The sequence below is a fragment of the Mastigoproctus giganteus genome, chromosome 1 (genome assembly GCF_048544385.1).
Source record: "Mastigoproctus giganteus isolate SK-2022 chromosome 1, ASM4854438v1, whole genome shotgun sequence".
In the NCBI taxonomy this organism is placed as follows: Eukaryota; Metazoa; Arthropoda; class Arachnida; order Uropygi; family Thelyphonidae; genus Mastigoproctus; species Mastigoproctus giganteus.
The window spans coordinates 182,292,288-182,311,154 of record NC_143575.1 but is presented as its reverse complement, the minus strand read 5'-3'; the positions used below and the strand labels follow the sequence as shown (position 1 = coordinate 182,311,154).

The following is an 18,867-nucleotide window of genomic DNA, read 5'->3' as shown; positions in this document are numbered from 1 at the left end:
AATAAAACTCCTATGAACTCCTGCGCTATTAAAATACGTACGGAAGTTTTATAAGCTGAAATTAAGACTTTTGTCTCGAGTACCTCCTTACAACACAAGATAAATTTCTATTTCACGTTATTTTCTTGACATTTTGACACTGGCTGGGGATAAACTTCTTTCTGTGTCACATTTGCATACGAGTTTCAGTAGAAATGCTGGGTTATACGCACGCAATCTTCACCACCATCGATTTATCAAAAAAATAAGGACGTGGCTGGCTGGCAGGCATCTCATAAGAAGTGGTGTGAGTGCGCGCGCGCGTGTGGTAGGTCATTTGGCGCCAACTTGTAGAAGCAGCGACTCATCCCAAACTAATGGATTGAAGCAGCTACTAAAAAAAGTGTTATCATGCAGGCTTTCGTTTTGTTGGCGACTTCTATAGTTAAGAATCTCGAGGAAGAAATGAAGGGGGACTATTTAAAGAAACGTAAAACATTTTTTTTTAACGGCGTCAGACACACTTGTTCGGTCTAAGTGGTGGTAATATGCAGCTGCGCCCCCCTCAGCTTTATCATACTTTTTCTTCCCCGTTCTTAAGAATATATAGAGGTCCTTCTGGAAGACCAAAATTAGAAATAGATTGACAAAATCCTTTCATCTGTCCACTTGGTTTTTCATCCAGTACGACTTTTGTCGTCTTTTTTAAGTAATAATCTCCTTAAGGATTTCTAAAACGTTGTTGCATCGATGTAAGAAGCAAAAATTAACGAGTAAATCTCGCTCTACGCACTGCACGTTCCAGATTCTCCCCAGTGTCCTTGTCAAGTTGAAGGGCTGCTGGTTAACGTTCGCCTTGATTTATGAGTAATTTTACCTTCCTCCTATCGAAATATGCGTACCCAATATGTTTATGCGATTCCTGGCCGGGTTTAATACGCTGATTATCAGAACTATTTATGAAGCTTTAAAGTATGCAATATTAAAATAAGAACGAATAAGATTTGGTATAAAACGATATTAGAAACGGAAAATTTTAATGAAATTCTCGTAACTACTGCTTCAATGTGATATTAGGGTATTTAATTAAATAGAACCATCAAAACCGTATAATTTTAAATGTCTACAAGTACCTATTATGCCAGTATTGTAGAGTATGCGAAGTTGTCAGGCAACTGGAACCTGTTATTAATGGTTACTTAGTAAGGACAGGTTTCCAGGAGTAAAAAAATACAATGAATTATGGAGAAGCCTATGAATATTTTTTATCAACTCATTGGAGCGAACTCTATTTATTCTTATGATTGGCCGTGAAAGATTTTGAAACGTTTTAGGCAATAGAAGGCAAATGATAGTCCAACTGGTTGGAAGGTACCCGAGCTGTTCTTTTTTTCGCCTTATTTTTAATATTGTCAGTTTACAAAGAACTGCATGTTTCGAATCCATTCTAGAAACAACCCAAGTACGCTGTGACGCTAAGTATCATGGTGATATATGGTAGTGATGTAAACAGAGCGCGATAGCAACCAATCGGATTTCGTGTTCCACAATCATTGGTGGGAGTGCTGACTGATTCATTGGCCGTATGAGGTTATCATAGCTGTGACACTGGGTTTAGCATACTGATTCAAGTACCTATATGGAACTAGTGGCCCTGAACTAAATTTAAGTGGATGTTTCGTTCCCTAGTGCGATCACTCAGAGGACTCCAAGGATGTTTTAAGCAGTGGCATTAATGAAGCTGTAAAGAGAAGAAAAACTTAAATGTCTTATTTGATTTATTGGCGTCCCCTGAAATTTTTAAATATTTTGTGTAATTTAGTTTTGTTGATCTTTTCAGTCATCAGCCCTTAATGAGTGATTAATTCTGAAGGCACGCATACCAGGTCTCTTGATCCTTGAAGAAATTTGCTTACTTTAGCCGTTTGAAAAATGTCTTAGGATCCATATTTATCTAGCTTCTGGATTAGGCTTCTAAACAGCATCTGTTCTGAAATTGTACAACTTCAAATCAAAGCTATAAATAAACGATATAAACACAATATCGAGATGAATATTAAGAATACTACTCCGTATGGTTTAAAAATACCCTCCAACGACATTAATAGTTATCCCAATGTGCCACTAGCCAATTCATACTGTTTGTAGAAGTTTTGACAGTGAAGCAGTATTTCCATAACTCCATCCTTGACCTCATCATACAAGTTATAAACCTAGCCTTTCAGATTTCCTTTAAGTTTTACAAGATCTGTACTATATGCTGGGTAGTCCAATACCTCCTGCTGAATTTTGTTGCGAGTCTCAGTTTCTACTAGCGACATATTGGGGGTCGACGTTTTCGCGAAGAACTGCGCTTAATTTTAATTATCTTGCGTAAATGAGATTGCTTAGCAGTGACATTGACTCATTCACATACCATACAGTCTAGTTCTATCCCCTTCCAAGTGTTTGGAAGCGTATAAGAAATCCAAGTTGTTGTAGCTTTAATTAATTCATCAACAAAAGTACAGTTATAGATTGTGTTCCAATTCATCTCCCTAAATCGTTCCAGACATGTCCAGAAGAATTTAGATGTAGAGATCTAAATGGCTACTCAAAGCGAAAACATAACCTCTCTTTGAGGGAAGTTCGTAAACCAACTGAACCCTATATGGAAGGGCATTATCATCCCACGATAATAAATTCAATGGCCTGTACTACCTCTAAGAAAATTCACGAAGTACTCAAAGATTTCTCTCCATGTAGCTATGAGCAGTTAATGTTGCCCTCAAATATGTAGAGATCGGTACTGCTTAGATCATCTGACCATCGCTACTCTAGGTGGTCCTTTTTCCAGGTTAAGAGACCACCTACCGTTAGAGGAATCGGAACGTCTTCAACGTTCTTACCAAATGATACTTGTGGCCTTGGCTCCAAAGGTGTTTTTCCCACCAAATCATGTGGCTATCCGGCTGGAAGGAACTGAAAGGACTTTTAAATCATGTACCGTCTCTTCAAGTTCGTTTCTTAAAGCCTTCTGCATAAGTTTGCCATGAAATTGTCGTTCTCGTAACCCGTGAGAGCTGAGGAGGGGAACTGCCTTCTGTTATCTGCCTATAGTATCAGAATATTTTAACTTGCCTTCGAGATATAATTTCTGATGTTGTTGCCATAAGCTCGAAATTAGTATTCTTTGCACCCTTAAAGGTTATACCCATCTCAGCTTGCAATTATCCTGCTACTCTGAACGCCGCTCTGAATCTTCCAGTTTGAGGTTACATTCAACAGAAAAAGAAATGAGATAAAATGCTTTCTATACTTCAGTTATAAATGAGTTGTTCTTTTGCAATGGGCAATTTTAGAGACGGCCTCTGATTTACAAGTTTCGTAATACGATTTTATATTCCATAAAATCATATTCCGAATTCATATTTGGATTTACATTATGAAGTTACATCGTCAAATTTGGTATAAAGTTTTACTTAATTTAGGTACACCCATTTTAACTAAACCTTTGGAGTACAATGTATTATATATAAACTTGGAGAGAGTTTAAATAAATGTTAGTTTTCCTTTTGTATTATGCATCTTGGCCTGCTTTCATCTGAGTGACGTGTGCGTATACACGCTTACAAATCTCTCGAGATTATTGGATACCGCATGGTTCAAAGGTTTTTTTTCTGCGAGAGCGATGAAAATCAAATGTTTTTGGTTAAATTGCTATCTCTGAGTCTATAGATTGATCTGTAGCGTGGTGTTCTCATTCAATATCCTGAGTTTTAGTATGAAGCGCATATAATAGACAATTATGACCGATTACGTGACTATTCCCACGTAGTTTGTCATGAGAAAAATCATGAGTTATTGAGGCTAGTTATATTATACCAAAAAAGATTCATTAAATTCTCTACAATCAGTTTCATTCTGATTCTGGCATATACACACGGTCCCTGTGGTATGTGGCAAGTGGTGTCTTAACGCGCAGGACGCTTGGGGAATTCTTCTAAGCCAGATGTTAAGGTTGTTGAATCTTCTAGATCCAAAATCTGTACCTATAGCTGATGGAATTTCTTTATCTGGTAGGTCGGGGAGGATAATAAGATCAAAAGGAAGAATGAATTACTTAGAGAATAATTAAACACTTAATGTGTAAACATGTTTACCAGTGTGTAATCACGCAACGCCTGAATTAGATACCCACAACATCGGAACTATATACATCGATACTCCTACTCTTTCATTAGCATCCAAGCACAATAAACCTACATCTCATTTCGGCCAATGACAGTGGTTAATTCTCAATATTAAACTTCTCTCGTTGTATTCACTGCCCTTGATGGCTCAAATCAGATGCTACATGTAAACTGTCCTCAGAAACCTAAAACGCGTGTCTAACAACATTCCTCCAGGAATGCTCAGCTTTTCGCAGTCAGTTGACTGCAAAAGTAAATCTCTCATTCTTATGGATAGACTAAAATTGGCTTGCCAATTATCTGTTGTCAGAGTTGCGTAATATTTCCTGATATTTTCACTATTCCTGTATTTCTTTGACAGCTGTACACCTTTTCAATTTTCGTGTATTCTCGGAACTGCCACTTGAGAATGAAATAAGTTCTGTTGTGAAACTCCAAGTAGACTTCACAGAAATGGATAAAAAGGGGGAAAAAATAGGAAATCTGACTGCAAATTGATTTTCGTTTTATATTTTTCTCTATTGCATTTTTTAATGTAAATTTTATCTTTTCAATGTCTTTTAAAGATAAAAATCAATCATTTGACTGCCCCTTTTCTATTTTTAAAAGAAATAATCCCGTTGAGTAAACGAATGGGATCAAAATCAAAATTACCGTATTTATCCGCGAATTTAAACTAATAAAAAACGTCACAATAAATTGATTTATTTTTATTGTACATTTCTCCTACTTCTTCTGTGAGAAAAAAGCAATGACAAAATATTTAATAAAGTTTAATAGATCATTATATCAATGTACCGCTAGAATCTTTGGTTGGAATTTTCTATAATGCATAAAAACAATTTGTTTCGCGGTTCTACTTCTATTTTTTTTTTTTTTTTACTGCATAACCATCTTCGTGCTTCTTAATACTCTCCTCTCGCAGTCGTGGGAGTGACCTACTTGAACCGATAGCATTTCCTCGCTCCTCGTGACTTCTACAAAAACTTGTATACAGCAACCTCTTTATGCGTCACAGAAAAACATGACAAAAGAAGAAACTGTGACCACCGTTGACTTATGCGTCCGTCTTGTTATGCCACTCAGGGGGTTGTATGTAACCGTGTATGAGAGCGTCAATGACCGTGTATGGTATTGATGGAGGAGGCAGGTATCACAGCAGGCCTAACCAGCTAAAGATAATTTATTGAAGCTGGACTCGCTCTCCAAGGACGGGTAGCACCGGTTGCTTTCGCTATTAGCTGTCTTTTGTATGTTGTAAAAGAAGCCTGCTTCTTTCTACTTCTAATTACATAACGATGACAACCAAGGAAGCAGTTACTGGAGTGCGAAGACACTTCAATGAAGGTGGGCGGTAGCTCAACCACCAGCATGACTTTTACTGATTAAATAACGAGTCTCTAAAAGTAATTAACTTGTGTTATGGGTAAGCCCGCACCTTATCTTTTCTTCAACTAATTTTGGTAATAACTGACACGTAGCAATTCATCTGAGGCTTCTAATCAACCATCAGCATTTCACGAAGCACTGATACTTGTAGTAAATTAAAACACGCTTTTAATCCACTTGTAACAATATCTGGAGTGGTGCATTGTAGTCTTTAAACCTCATATACAAAAGAACAAGCAGTTACGTTGCAGTTCGCTCATTAAAATACTTTTAAATAGATAGGACAGCAATTCGTTGAGCGGATCTGAACTTAGAGAGGAATTAATGGCTGCCATAGCGCAGGATTTAGTATATAACGGATTCCGGAGTTTCCCAAAATGTTTCTAAGGTAGTTGTGGATAGATGCGACAAGAGATGAAAACTTGAGACTTTTTATTCTAGCGATAGTTACTATTAGCTATCAAAAAACAATCTTTTTAAAACTTAATGTCCTAAAAAATTCTAGTGGCAAGTTGACAGAATTGAAAAATTGCAATTTCGGCATAGAAATATTTCTTTGGATCTCGATTATAAAAACGTTGCCGATCTCTAATGTAGACAGTGATGAGGAACTTTTAGGGTATTAGCCAGTCAAAATTCGTTTCACCAAACAGCTGCTTTGAACAGATCGGGAGACTCATATCATATTTGCACTGCGGTTTCTGACACTTCAGATCGATGGTGAGTGGTCATCCAACATTTATAATCTGATGAAACAGTTTTTTAGTAAAAAAAATAGTGTGGACTCTGAGAACTGAGAAGATTGGTAACATGTCTGCGACATTCAGGGAGAGGAAATGACTGGTCATAGGTATTTTGGTCTATTTTCCTTTTTATATCACGTGGTAGATTAAGTAATTTGTTTTCTAAATGATACAATTTAAAGGAATTGAACCACTTCAATGCCAAACGTGTAAACTATTTATGGCTACGTTTCGGAAACTCACCGTTTCCTGTCTTCAGGCTTATGAGGGGTTAATAAGGCTTATCAGTGTTTGAGGAGTGATACTACAAGTTTTGATAATGATATTTGATTATTTACAATATAATGTATTTTAATTGTACTATACTCCTTTCCGTGTACAACTGTCGTATAATTATCACACTTTCTTTTCTTGTACCTTTAATTAACTCATTAATTAATTAAGATAGTTTACGAAAAATGCCTAGAGGTTTTTTCATAGTGATTTCATTCTTCAGGTGTATCACGCTTCAGGTATTAAATCTGAATTCTGGCCCCTCAACGTGGGCACCTGTACGTGGTGAGGGGACCTCCCAGTGATGCTGCTGGTTTTCCAGATTAGCATCACTGGGATCCAACGCCCATACCTTGGTTCCAGGGTTACACCATTGGAATCCGGCGTGTGCAGCCGTGCGCCGCGACCCGTGGAAGCGGAAAGGGGGATCCTGGTGGTTGAGGGGCCCAGCCTTAATTCACCACTTTGGCCCCTGCTTCGACGAGACGGGTGGTCCCGGACTGGCTCGACTGGGATCAATCGGCGGGTGGTTTTATACTGCTAGGGTCAACTGCGTTCCAATAAGTCTCCCTCCCTTTGGTCCTGGGACGGGATAAAGACTTATTGGTAACGTGGGTATGGTGTTCTAAGCGAACTCGGCGTCCCATTCGTGTACGCAGTACCTGCTAGTTCACGGGTGGGCACCCCCTCGTAGGGCTCCGTGGTGGGTGAGGTACTTAGGCATCAGACACTTTTTCTTTACTCTCATGAGTAATTTAAATCCTTCTTCTGGGGCCCCAACAAGGCCCCTACCTAACCGATCAGATGAGAATGACACCAATACTGCCAAAAGAGCCAGAACTGAGGATAAACCACCATCTATTACACCGCTTTTCCTCATACTCCATTCTACCGGAGAGCAGTCAATTGGGAAGATGTCACCCTTCTTCATCCAGAAAGGATTAGAAGGGTTGGCAGGATCACCAAAATCAGTAAAACGGCTGCGTTCTGGCGATCTTTTACTCGAAGCTTTAAATATAAAGCAAGCAGAAAAAATATTAAACGCGACATCCATAGGGGGAATACCAATCAATGTAACACCCCACAAAACTTTGAACTCTTCACGCGGTGTCATTTCAGAGTGGGATCTTCTTCATGTCTCTGAAGAAGAGATCTGCTCTGAACTAAAAGACCAAGGAGTGACAGCTGTCAAGAGAATATCAATGCGGAAGGAAGGGAATCTCGTCCCTACCCGAGTTTTCATCCTAACATTTAACACCCCACGGCCTCCTAGTTCCATCAAGGCAGGGTATTTAAACTGCCCAGTGTGGATCTATATTCCAAACCCACTGAGGTGTTTTAAATGCCAAAAATACGGACACTCACAAACGGCTTGTCGTGGTAACCCTGCCTGTGCTCGATGTGGTGCGAAAGACCACGAGAGCAAGGAATGTTCAGCTCCTAAACCGATCTGTGTAAATTGCCAACAAGATCATCCTACCTACTCCAGAGCATGCCAGCGGTGGAAGGATGAAAAAGAGATTCAAAAATTGAAAACGGAGCTGAATATCTCCTACCCAGAGGCTAGAAAACGCATTCAACCAATAAATAGCGGAAAACCTTCATATGCCCAGAAGGTTTCTGCGAAGTGCACTATCGGTACGCAGACTGAGATGACTGTACCACCAAGAGAGTCATTCACACCGATTTCCCGCTATTTATTGAGTTCACAAAATCCCACCAAAAAAACGCAATCACCTGCCACTCCTATATCCGTACCTCCTAATGCTCCACCACTACCAAAACCAAGTGGTGAAGAGCCAACAGTAATAAGAGAAACAATGGATGTCGAGCACAAGGAGGTACCGGATGAATCAGTCTTGGAACTCTTTGCTGAGGAAGAAATGGACACGGGACAGCGTCCTTTCTTCCCCAAAAAAGATAAAGCCAAGACTGATAAAAGTAAGCCCTCAGCACTTCGGAAGCCGCCTGATGGACCCACCAAGCCAAAATAATGGCTAAATTCCTACAATGGAATTGTCGTGGATTCCGGCGAAATACTGATGACATCAAGGCCCTCCTGCAAAAGCACGAGCCAGTTTGCTTTTGCTTGCAGGAGATTTATCTAAAGGCAAATGATGATCCCACAATGCATAACATCACAATCTTTCGTAAGGATAGAATGCGGATGGTCCTGCTCATGGAGGAGTGGCTATCCTTGTGGGTAATCAGACCCCAGTTCAGCCCTTGCTAATTACAACCAGCATTGAGGCTGTTGCAATTCGCCTTACAGTGGGATTTTCATTAACTGTTTGCTCTATTTATTTGCCACCTGGGACTGACATCTCCCAGGAAGACCTTGATGATCTTGTATCGCAGTTGCCTCCCCCTTTCTTACTTCTCGGGGATTTTAACGGACATAACACCCTGTGGGGTAGTGCTAAGATCAATGGAAGGGTACGGGTCATAGAGCGTTTGCTCAATGACAATGACCTTTCCCTTCTAAATACTGGAACAAACACCTTCTTCCACATGCCTACCCGTACCTTTTCTGCCATTGATCTCTCTATCTGCTCCCCTTCTCTACTCCCTTCACTCACTTGGGAAGTGGAGGAGAATCCATACGGAAGCGATCACTTCCCTGTGATAACCTTGTTACACAGTGGGAGACCATGTCTTCCTTTTAGGTTACCACGGTGGAAGATTGATCAGGCTGACTGGACTGCCTTCCAACATCAGGCAAATTTTGATCTTAGCACAGTCAGTCAAGAGTCTATCAATGATGCAGTTAAGTACATCACAGAAAATGTTGTCCAAGCAGCTGCGAATGCTGTTCCAAAAACATCTGCCCGGTTTCCACCATTTCCCAAACCTTGGTGGAATTCCCAATGCACAGCAGCAAAAAAGGCTCAAAACAAAGCGTGGGGGATATTCCGCCGATATCCTACCACGACCAACCTTATAGCCTTTAAACGTGCACGAGCCAAAGCACGATATATCCGCCGTCAGAGTCAAAAGGAATCGTGGATCCGTTTTACATCATCTATTAACCAGTCTACCAACTCTAAGGTAGTCTGGGATAAAATCCGGAAAATGAAGGGAAAATATACATCCCACCCTTCTTCAATCCTAGATTATAATGGATGCGCTATTGCAGATCCAACTGCAATAGCTAATTCTTTTGGGGAAACATTCTCTAACATCTCTGCAACATCTTCGTATTCCCCAGAGTTCCTGGTCCTGAAACATAAACTGGAAAAAGAAGCACTTAATTTTAAGACCAAGGGCCTCTATCCCTACAACGGGGCATTCACTATAGAGGAACTGAAAAGAGCCCTCATTCTTTCCAAAGCAAGTGCTGTTGGACCAGATGGCATCCATTATGAAATGATTAAACATCTTTCACCAAAATCTATGGATTGTCTGCTCCTTCTGTATAACAGAATCTTTACTGAGGGGCAGTTTCCGGATTCCTGGCGAAAGGCAATCGTTCTTGCCTTTCCTAACCCAGGAAAGGATCCAAAAGTTACCACCAATTATCGTCCTATTGCTCTGACTAGCTGTCTGTGCAAAATCCTGGAGAGAATGGTCAATTCTCGTTTAATATGGTATTTAGAAACAAATGACCTTCTCTCCAGCATCCAGTGCGGCTTCCGAAGGAACCGGTCCACTTTGGACCATCTTATTAGATTGGAAGTATCCATCCGGGATGCTTTCCTAAAACGCGAACACTTGGTGTCGGTGTTCTTTGACATGGAGAAAGCGTATGACACAACTTGGAGATTTGGCATTTTAAAAGATTTACACAGCCTAGGCCTAAGAGGGCATCTGCCCTTTTTTATTAAAAACTTTTTAGCCAATCGAACTTTCCAAGTACGTGTGGGATCCTCACTCTCTCGCCCCTTCAGGCAAGAGGAGGGAGTACCACAAGGATCAGTATTAAGTGTCACGCTTTTTGCCATCAAAGGCAATTCCATCACAGAACAACTTCCTCCAACTGTAAACTGTGCCCTCTATGTTGATGACTTTAGCATATTTTGTCAGTCATGCAACATGAGGGTTATTGAAAGACAACTGCAGGAAGCCATTGATCGCCTTAATTCCTGGGCACTTGCTAATGGCTTCAGGTTCTCGCCGGAGAAGACCGTTTGCGTACACTTTTGTCGCAAGCGTAATCTTCATCCTGAACCTGAATTAAGGCTCGGACAAAATGTTATTCCAGTAGTGTCAGACAAAATTCTTGGGACTTGTGTTTGATAAAAAGTTGACCTTTCTCGAACATATTCGTCAACTTCGTACAAAATGCACGAGGGGACTCAATATTCTCCGCACTCTCTCCTCAACGCGTTGGGGAGCAGATCGATGCACCCTACTACGGCTTTACCGTGCACTTGTACGACCCAAATTAGACTACGGGTCCCAGGTATACTCCTAAGCTAGAGATAGTGTCCTCCGATGGCTGGATCCTGTCCACCATCAGGCTATCCGTATCGCTACTGGAGCTTTTCGAACATCTCCTGTCCAGAGCTTATACGTCGAAGCAAGCGAACCATCGTTATCCCTTCGACGTAAGCAGTTGTCTTTAAACTATGCTTTAAAGTTGAAATCCCTGCCAGACCATCCTACGTGGGCATCCGTTTTTGAGCCACGTTGGGAAAACTTGTACAATACCCGTCAGACTGCCAACCGACCTTTTGGTATTCGTGTCCAAGAGCTATTCAGAGAGTTTAACATCATGGTAGACAAGGTGGCACAAACACCAAAAGAAACTCTTCCACCCTGGCATGCTCATCCCCCACCGTGCGACTTTTCCCTTAAGAAATGGGTGAAGTCTGAGACCTCATCATCTGTCTACCAGCAGCTCTACTCTGCACACCAAGCTGAGCACTCAGACTTCCTGCCCGTTTACACAGACGGCTCGAAGTCTGAATCGTGCGTAGGATCTGCTGCTGTCTTTCCGGACACTATAATATCTCAGCAGATTCCTCCCGAATCCAGCATATACACTGCAGAGCTGTATGCTATAGAGCTAGCCTTGGATCACATTCGAACTTGTCAATTCCAAAGGTCAATAATATATTCCGATTCTTTGAGTGTATTACAGGCTTTATTATCTCTGAGACACAATTCTCATCCAGTTCTTTGTCGGATTCAGCAGAAGAGACATTCTCTTCATGAATGCAAGTTTGATATCCGCTTCTGATGGATTCCTAGCCACATTGGGATAAAGGGAAATGATTTGGCTGACGCTGCAGCCAAATCAGCAACAGCCACTCATAATCGTTGCCTGTTAGTCCCCTATACAGACTACAGGCAAATAATACGCAAAAAGATATATTCCCAATGGCAAGAACTATGGCACAGACAGAGAACAAATAAATTATATCAAATAAAGCCTGTAATAGAAACATGGCAGTCTAGTCTGCGCAGGAATCGGAGCGAGGAAGTTGTTCTTGCCCGACTCCGCATAGGACACAGTCATCTGACACATTCGTTTCTGCTGAGGGCGGATGACCCTCCTATGTGCGAGTCTTGCGACACCATTTTATCAATAAAGCATATTTTAATAGATTGCGTTAATTTTACCCATGTTCGCAATATATATTTTACCGCTTTTAGTCATCCGACTGAGCCTTATACACTCAGTCAGATTTTATCAGACAACGACCACGTGTCGGCAGTTTTTAAGTTTTTACAAGCTATTAACATATACACACATATATAAATAACAATTTGACGAGGTAACCTTTTTAAAGGTTACCAGAATTTCTTTGTTGATATTTTAATCGTTTCCTGGCGCAATATAACCGTAGTTGTTTTTGCGCCATTAAAACCGAAATCAAATCAAATCAAATCAAATTTGAATTCTGGATTTTATTGAAAATTAATAGTCGTCTTTTAACAATAAATGGGATGCTAATTTTCACAATGAAAGGTGGATCCATCCGGGACGATGGTAAGCTGGTTCAGTAAATTTATTGGTTTTGATTGGAGCCTCCTTGATTAAGTTGATAGTCGAAAGGGAGTTGTCTGACATCCTTGTGAGCTCTGCAAGTTTATGGTTTTTCTAATGGCGGCTGGGACATTGAAAGTTTGCTTTACCCATTCTTTTGATGTTTAATAGTGATTTTTTTTTATTTTTAACTTTCTTCTCTGCACTCCGCTTGCATCTGAAGAAGGCAGCCCGTTCTAGTTTAAAACATTGGTAGTCAGCTGAAATGTGGAATTGCTTCCATCTTTTGAGTGGCTTCGGTTTTCTGTGGAACGCACCATTAATTCCCAGGTCGACCACCTCTTAATTACCATTAAGAGGTGGTCGACCTGGGAATCCTACCTTGCTTAGCTTCCACATCTTGCTATTTCAGTTTCAACACTATCTGAATGGCTGATTTGCAATCATGGGAACACAAAAGCCTACTCCGTAGAGTTTTCTGGACGTTGAAAATAATTCATGCTCATCTATATCTATGTTTGTGCATATAGATGTGAATATCGCCAATGTTTACACTAAGGAACCGCATAACACCCCATCCACCCAGTAACAAACATGATTCCACAGATTCTCTTGAGGTTGCTGTAATAGAAGTTTAGCAGAACTATCTCAGTACTAGCTGCCACTTCTTGACAATGTTCTACGCAAGCCATACATAATCACGCCCACAAACCCATCCGGGGGTCATTATTTTACCGCTAATTTGACATGCGTCCTTCTATCTCCCTGTTCTGAGAATTGTTCTTGAAAAGTGCCAAGTAGAAGTTTAAAAGGATAGGAGTAGAAAGGTTAAGAAAAAGCCGCCGATTGTTGGTTATTACTCTTTCGGTGACTCTTCCACATAAAAAAATATAAAACAAGATCTCGCGTTATCTCGCTGGTAGCCTGTAACGAGACAAAATGCAAATTTCAATTATTAATATTAATTTATTTAAAGATTAGCAGTAAAGTCTAGAAGTTTTATAAAATGGAACAACTTAGTCTGTCGCGTTCTCCCCTAAACCGCGAGGTCACTTGAATTGGAGGAGGCACATGTATGACAGCCTAATCCTGCATTCATGCCTTTGTTGTCCCAATGAGCAATTGAGCAATTTCTTCAAAGAAACTGGGTCAGAAGCTATTGGAATTATTGGGTAAAGACTTGGGAAGTGGAAGGAATTAAAAATGGCGATCACTTCAATTGTATGAGATGGCAGACTTCAAATGTATTTTGTAAGGTCAAGCTTAACACAAGTGACACTTTAAAGAGAATGTAAAATCGCTTTTACAAAGCTATAAACAAATATCTTGAATTGACAATGAGAAAGAAATACTTAAATCACCAAAGCACGTTCAAAAAGTATGTTTTAAGGTTTTGACAACTATGCGAGTATTGCCGAAATAATAACTCCAGCTTGTGAGCACATTCTTATGTTTATTTTGTATTTATTTATCCTCTGCATTATAATTAAAAAGAAATGGTTTTCGAGAGAAACTCGTGCATCACTAAAGTGATTACAAATTGTTATGGCAGCATGTCTCGAGCAATGTCAACCAAAAGGGAGAAAAAACCTTGAAACCAGCAGGCGGTGTGAATTCAGCTGTGACTCATTGAAATCATGCGCGAATGCTGCAGTTACTGTAAAAGGAAGACCGAGATTATTAGCATGAATTAATGGTATAAATTATCCCTCAGGAACTTCGGATTTCTATATGGAAATCCGTCTTTGGCTATTGATTTTGGATTTAAGCGATTACAATACAGAGACAACTGTACCACACACTGAGGAACTTTGAGATTTGTTTTTAACATTCAGCTAAAATTTCGGTAATTTTCCTGTCATGCAGTTCGCACAAAAAAAATATATGAATTTTAATTTGGGTTTTAGGTAAGTTTTGTAAGGATACTATAAACTTTGTATTGTCCCAACGAATTACATCAAAGATTTCACACTAATTTGGTTACAGATTCTTGTGGGTTGTTTGATTGAAATATGTACAAGAGAACAGAGACCATAGAGCGCGTCAATACAATTGTGTAACTGCTTGTATTCTATGGTTTTACAAGGTATGAAAAAGATCATGTTTATAAGGAAATAAAATCTAAGAAATCAATGCCCAAATAACTTTTATGGTTTGTTAAAGAATAGGCATAAAAGATTACCATAAAGTTGCAGTGGGAACATTTCTCTAAAGATAAGTAGGCTCATAAATCTTTAGTTAAAAGGCAAAAGAGAGTAGCTGTTGCATTCTATAGCATGGCATTATGAAGCAGACAAAATCATCTTCGCACACACAGAAGATGATTTTGTCTGCTTCAGAGAAGATTCGCATTCGCGCTTTGGTCTACTTTAGACAAATTACATTAACAACACTGCGTGCAAATATGATGATAATGCTTAGCTCAAAGCACTTTAAATTCACTAAAAATCCAATATTTCGCGTAGCCCTACAACTGTAAGTGGTTATTACCTCATTCTGCAACTTCTGAAATGATCCCTTTGCCTATTTATTACGGCTTCCATTATAAAATGCGCTGTTATAACTGCCACGTAAACTCCCCAAGTTATCTGTAGCATTTATATCGATAAACTGTTTGAAAATATCCAATAACGTGACACGTGTTTCTTAGTGTTATGACATGATTTTCAATGACCCGTGTATGTAGTTTCTCACGCGAAGTTCAAATATATTTCTTTTACCAATAAATATTTAATCAAGTAATTGCAATGTTTTCTCGGAGAACCCTGTGGACACTTTATGGTCAACAATAAATATCGACTTTTTTCCTTTATCGAAAGAGAATATTTCACAAGGACTTGATTTCTTCCCAGGAGGTTGAGCTCCTATCAAGGTCATCGTGCACGTGGTGTGTAGACATCGCGAATGATAACCCGTAGCCGAGACTTGCTTCTTTACATCCGGTCTTTATCACCAGTTGAGGTTATCCGATTGGTGGTGAAGATATATTCAATAACAGTGATCGCAGAGATTATTATGTAATAACACGCATTTATAGGATAATTACAGTGGATAGCTCCGAAGATATTATAGGGGTGAACTATAAAAATTATAGGGTACTGCAGCCAACAGAGGATTATTTTAACCATTGATAAGCTGTTAAAATCGGACGATACAAATTCTATTGCTTCAATCTGGTGAATTGGGAGTTTGGGTACGTTTCGAAACCTGTCTATATTGGGAAAACGTAACTGGCCCTTTTTATGATTACAGTACACAGTTTTTCCCATCTGCATTTTCATCATACTAATTCTGATAGGTTTGATTATACATCTACTTGGATGTATATTTAATGGTGTGTATGGACTTGAAAGCGAATGCAGTAATTAATGGATGGATAATATTTGCTTGAATTGTAATTTCGTGGACAGTCACCCTCCTACAAACGTCAATCTTCAGCCAGCCACGTTTAGGGATACATATCAATAACTGACTCCTTTATCATAACAAAAGTGTTATGAGAATGGACGAGGGAATGGCTAAATGCGTCATGATCGATATTGTCCACTGAGCTGGGAGTTTTAGTTATCCAAATAATGTTAGCCGACCGGGCTAGCCGAGTGGGTAAAGTACCTGCCCGGCAACCCAAAGGTCGCGGGTTCGATTCTCGCCTCGGGCTTGGATCAAAGTACTGCAAAAACCTTGGGAGGTGCAATATGGCCACAGAAGCCGATGCGCCAACAACTACCAAATCAATCAATCAATCAATCCAAATAATGTTCACGCCAACGGACGTGTCTTCCATCACAGAATATCGAATTCACCCGTTGTCACTACTTTGGAGAAATCTGGGTTCAAATCGCTCGGAAACTGAGTTATTGTGGGTCAAATCAGCCTGTGAAAACACATTTTCTTACAAACATATTACGCAATAATATGAAACAGTGTACGTGCCAAGAACTCCATCCCCAACAACAACAAAAAAAAAGACTTGGTACGCGGAATTTCCCATACACACAACTAACGGGGCAGATATTTTTTAAATGACATCTCAAAAGGAAAACAATGAACTCAATCAGTTCATTGAACAGTGGGTGAAATTAATCATCTATACTTCAAACAGGTGGAGCCACTATACATCGGCCATGATGTTAGGAATACAGAAAGGGATTATTTCTAAGGGAATTCTGCATCTGACTTCTTCGAATAGTTCTTGCCTGAGGTCAATTTGAAAACAGGTGTATTTTTTTGACTATTCCGTCCAAAAACGTGTTCATTCTTACCACAAAGCACCATTTGGCTATTATGCAGCACGTTATTTTTCAATCACCATCTATAATCAGATGATAATTTATCGAATCGAATAATTACTGTTACATAAACAGTTCCATGAAAACAACTGCATTGCATATGCAATGAACGTACGTGAGCACCTGTACGTTCGATTGAACAGTGATAGAATTGATCACCCAAAGCCAATGAACTCATTAGCTGGTGTAAGAAGTAAAGAAATAAATAAAAATGCGTACAAAGTTCCACAGGAGCGAGAAATATCCTTCGACCTTATAAACCTCGCGCTTCTGGCCACATTGCTGACTGCATTCCTTAAATAGGACGAGGTGGCGCGTGTGAGTAGAATTCTCGATAAGGTCAAATCGGGGTGAATTAGATCTATACGATTTGATGAAAATGCCCAAGGAAGTGGAAATTAAATTTGAAATGGGAGCTATGGAGCGGATATTTTCTTTTTTGAGAATGCAGAGGGCGTTTTTTATTTATCCTCCCACCTTAGGGTTCTTCAACCAAGGCACGACGACTCGGAACTTCGAAATGACTGATGGGTCAACTGACACGCAACCTGCTTCCTGTTGAGATACTAAAAGTTCCTTGTTCCGCCTTTGACTTGATTAAGTTTGAACGTTTGTTAACGTTCAAATTTGTAAAGGGTCATTTTTCAAAAGTTCATTATGCACAGAAATCTAAACATTAATCACTGAAGTACTATGTCAAAAATTAATTAATACAGTAAATTGATTTTTAACAAATCAGTTGTAGATATGTTGAAAAAGGACTTTAGTTGCCCCCGCTGCCAACTTGTAGAACTAAGCAACAAGTTGAAAAATATTTGCTGCGCACCACGTAGTTCCATGATGGTGTTGATGTGCGTCATTCATCTCAATGAATCTGCGTGCACCTTCGTAGGGTGTAATGTACTATGGTAGAGCGCAAACACGCTTCTCTTTGAGATTCCTAGTAATATTCATCTTGAAAGTCATGAATTGACACAAAACAATAATCATTATATTTCTAGGTTTAGATTAATTTTAGTTTTAACGTATGCATAATGCAATTTCAAATTTCTAACCCGACTTTTAAAACAGGATAAGTTGAGTTAGAGAATTAGATAATATTCAGATAAGGGGAAAATTATTATTTTTAATAGCAAAACATGACATGTGCGGTAAAAACAAACATCGTATATAGAAATAGTCTTTCTTGACCACCATTTTACATATGCCACTGAAATATAAAGTACCTTGACTCTTCTCTCCTTTTAAATTAAAATTCGGCCATCCTGAAGAATAAAATATTTAAGGAATTGATGGGCGCAAATTCCTCGGTTTTTTTCTTCTTAGAATACTTCACATACACTCTTAAATACCTCCTATACTCTCCAATTGTGAATTTACTTAAGAAACCTTCTGCAATCAGCAATAAAATTTTACTTCATAAATTGTGACAAGTTAAAGACTTTGAAAAAGTTTTTTTCTTTTGTCTCGCCTTAGAACAAGAAAACTTAGACACCTCCCCCCAGTTAACAACCAACTTGTTGCTCCCCTCACCTACCTGATTAAGCTCCTTCTCTTCCTTGATTAACTCCTTTTGTCGTTCAAAGTCTCTTCGAGAGAAAAGTTCTTACAAGACATATAATTACTCCATGGCCCAGTAATCCAATGCCAGTTTCGATCACTACGATCGTAGACACTGACTGAATGGACTGGAGTGAGAAGATACTCTAATGCGCGAACTATCCAACTTTCTGTCGGCGACTCCAAGGTCTCACCGGTCACAGCTTAAAGATAGATGGGAGAACTGCCATCTATCGGCGCCTTTGTGCATCTCCAGATGTTACGTGTTTACTGAGTCGGCGAATCAGATCAGTTGGAGTGACCGCTCTGTGCTGGGATGAGCGTAGGTTGGGTTTAATCGATGATTGTTTATTGGACAGAAGGGGGTTATCTTCCCAATGAAATGACACTTCGATGTCCCGATATTAAATTCTTGACGATAAGATTTAAGTGAGAACTGCATAGAGTGGTTATGTGGATGGCAAATGAGACTACTTGAAGTGGACAGAAGGGAATGTTTACCTTGGAGAGAAACTGATTGAACAGAACGA

The 18,867-nt window shown here is 39.6% G+C and overlaps 1 protein-coding gene across 2 annotated transcripts in view; it reads right to left on the bottom strand.

The window, feature by feature from the left end:
• Positions 1 to 18,496, bottom strand: part of LOC150091350 (uncharacterized) — a 61,655-nt gene extending 43,159 nt beyond the window's left edge. For both annotated transcript variants that reach the window (XR_016547551.1, XM_090383354.1), the window contains exon 1: positions 18,315 to 18,496. The gene's annotated coding sequence lies outside the window, so the exon portion shown is untranslated. The remainder of the gene's footprint in view (positions 1 to 18,314) is intronic.
• Positions 18,497 to 18,867: the final 371 nt, after the last annotated feature.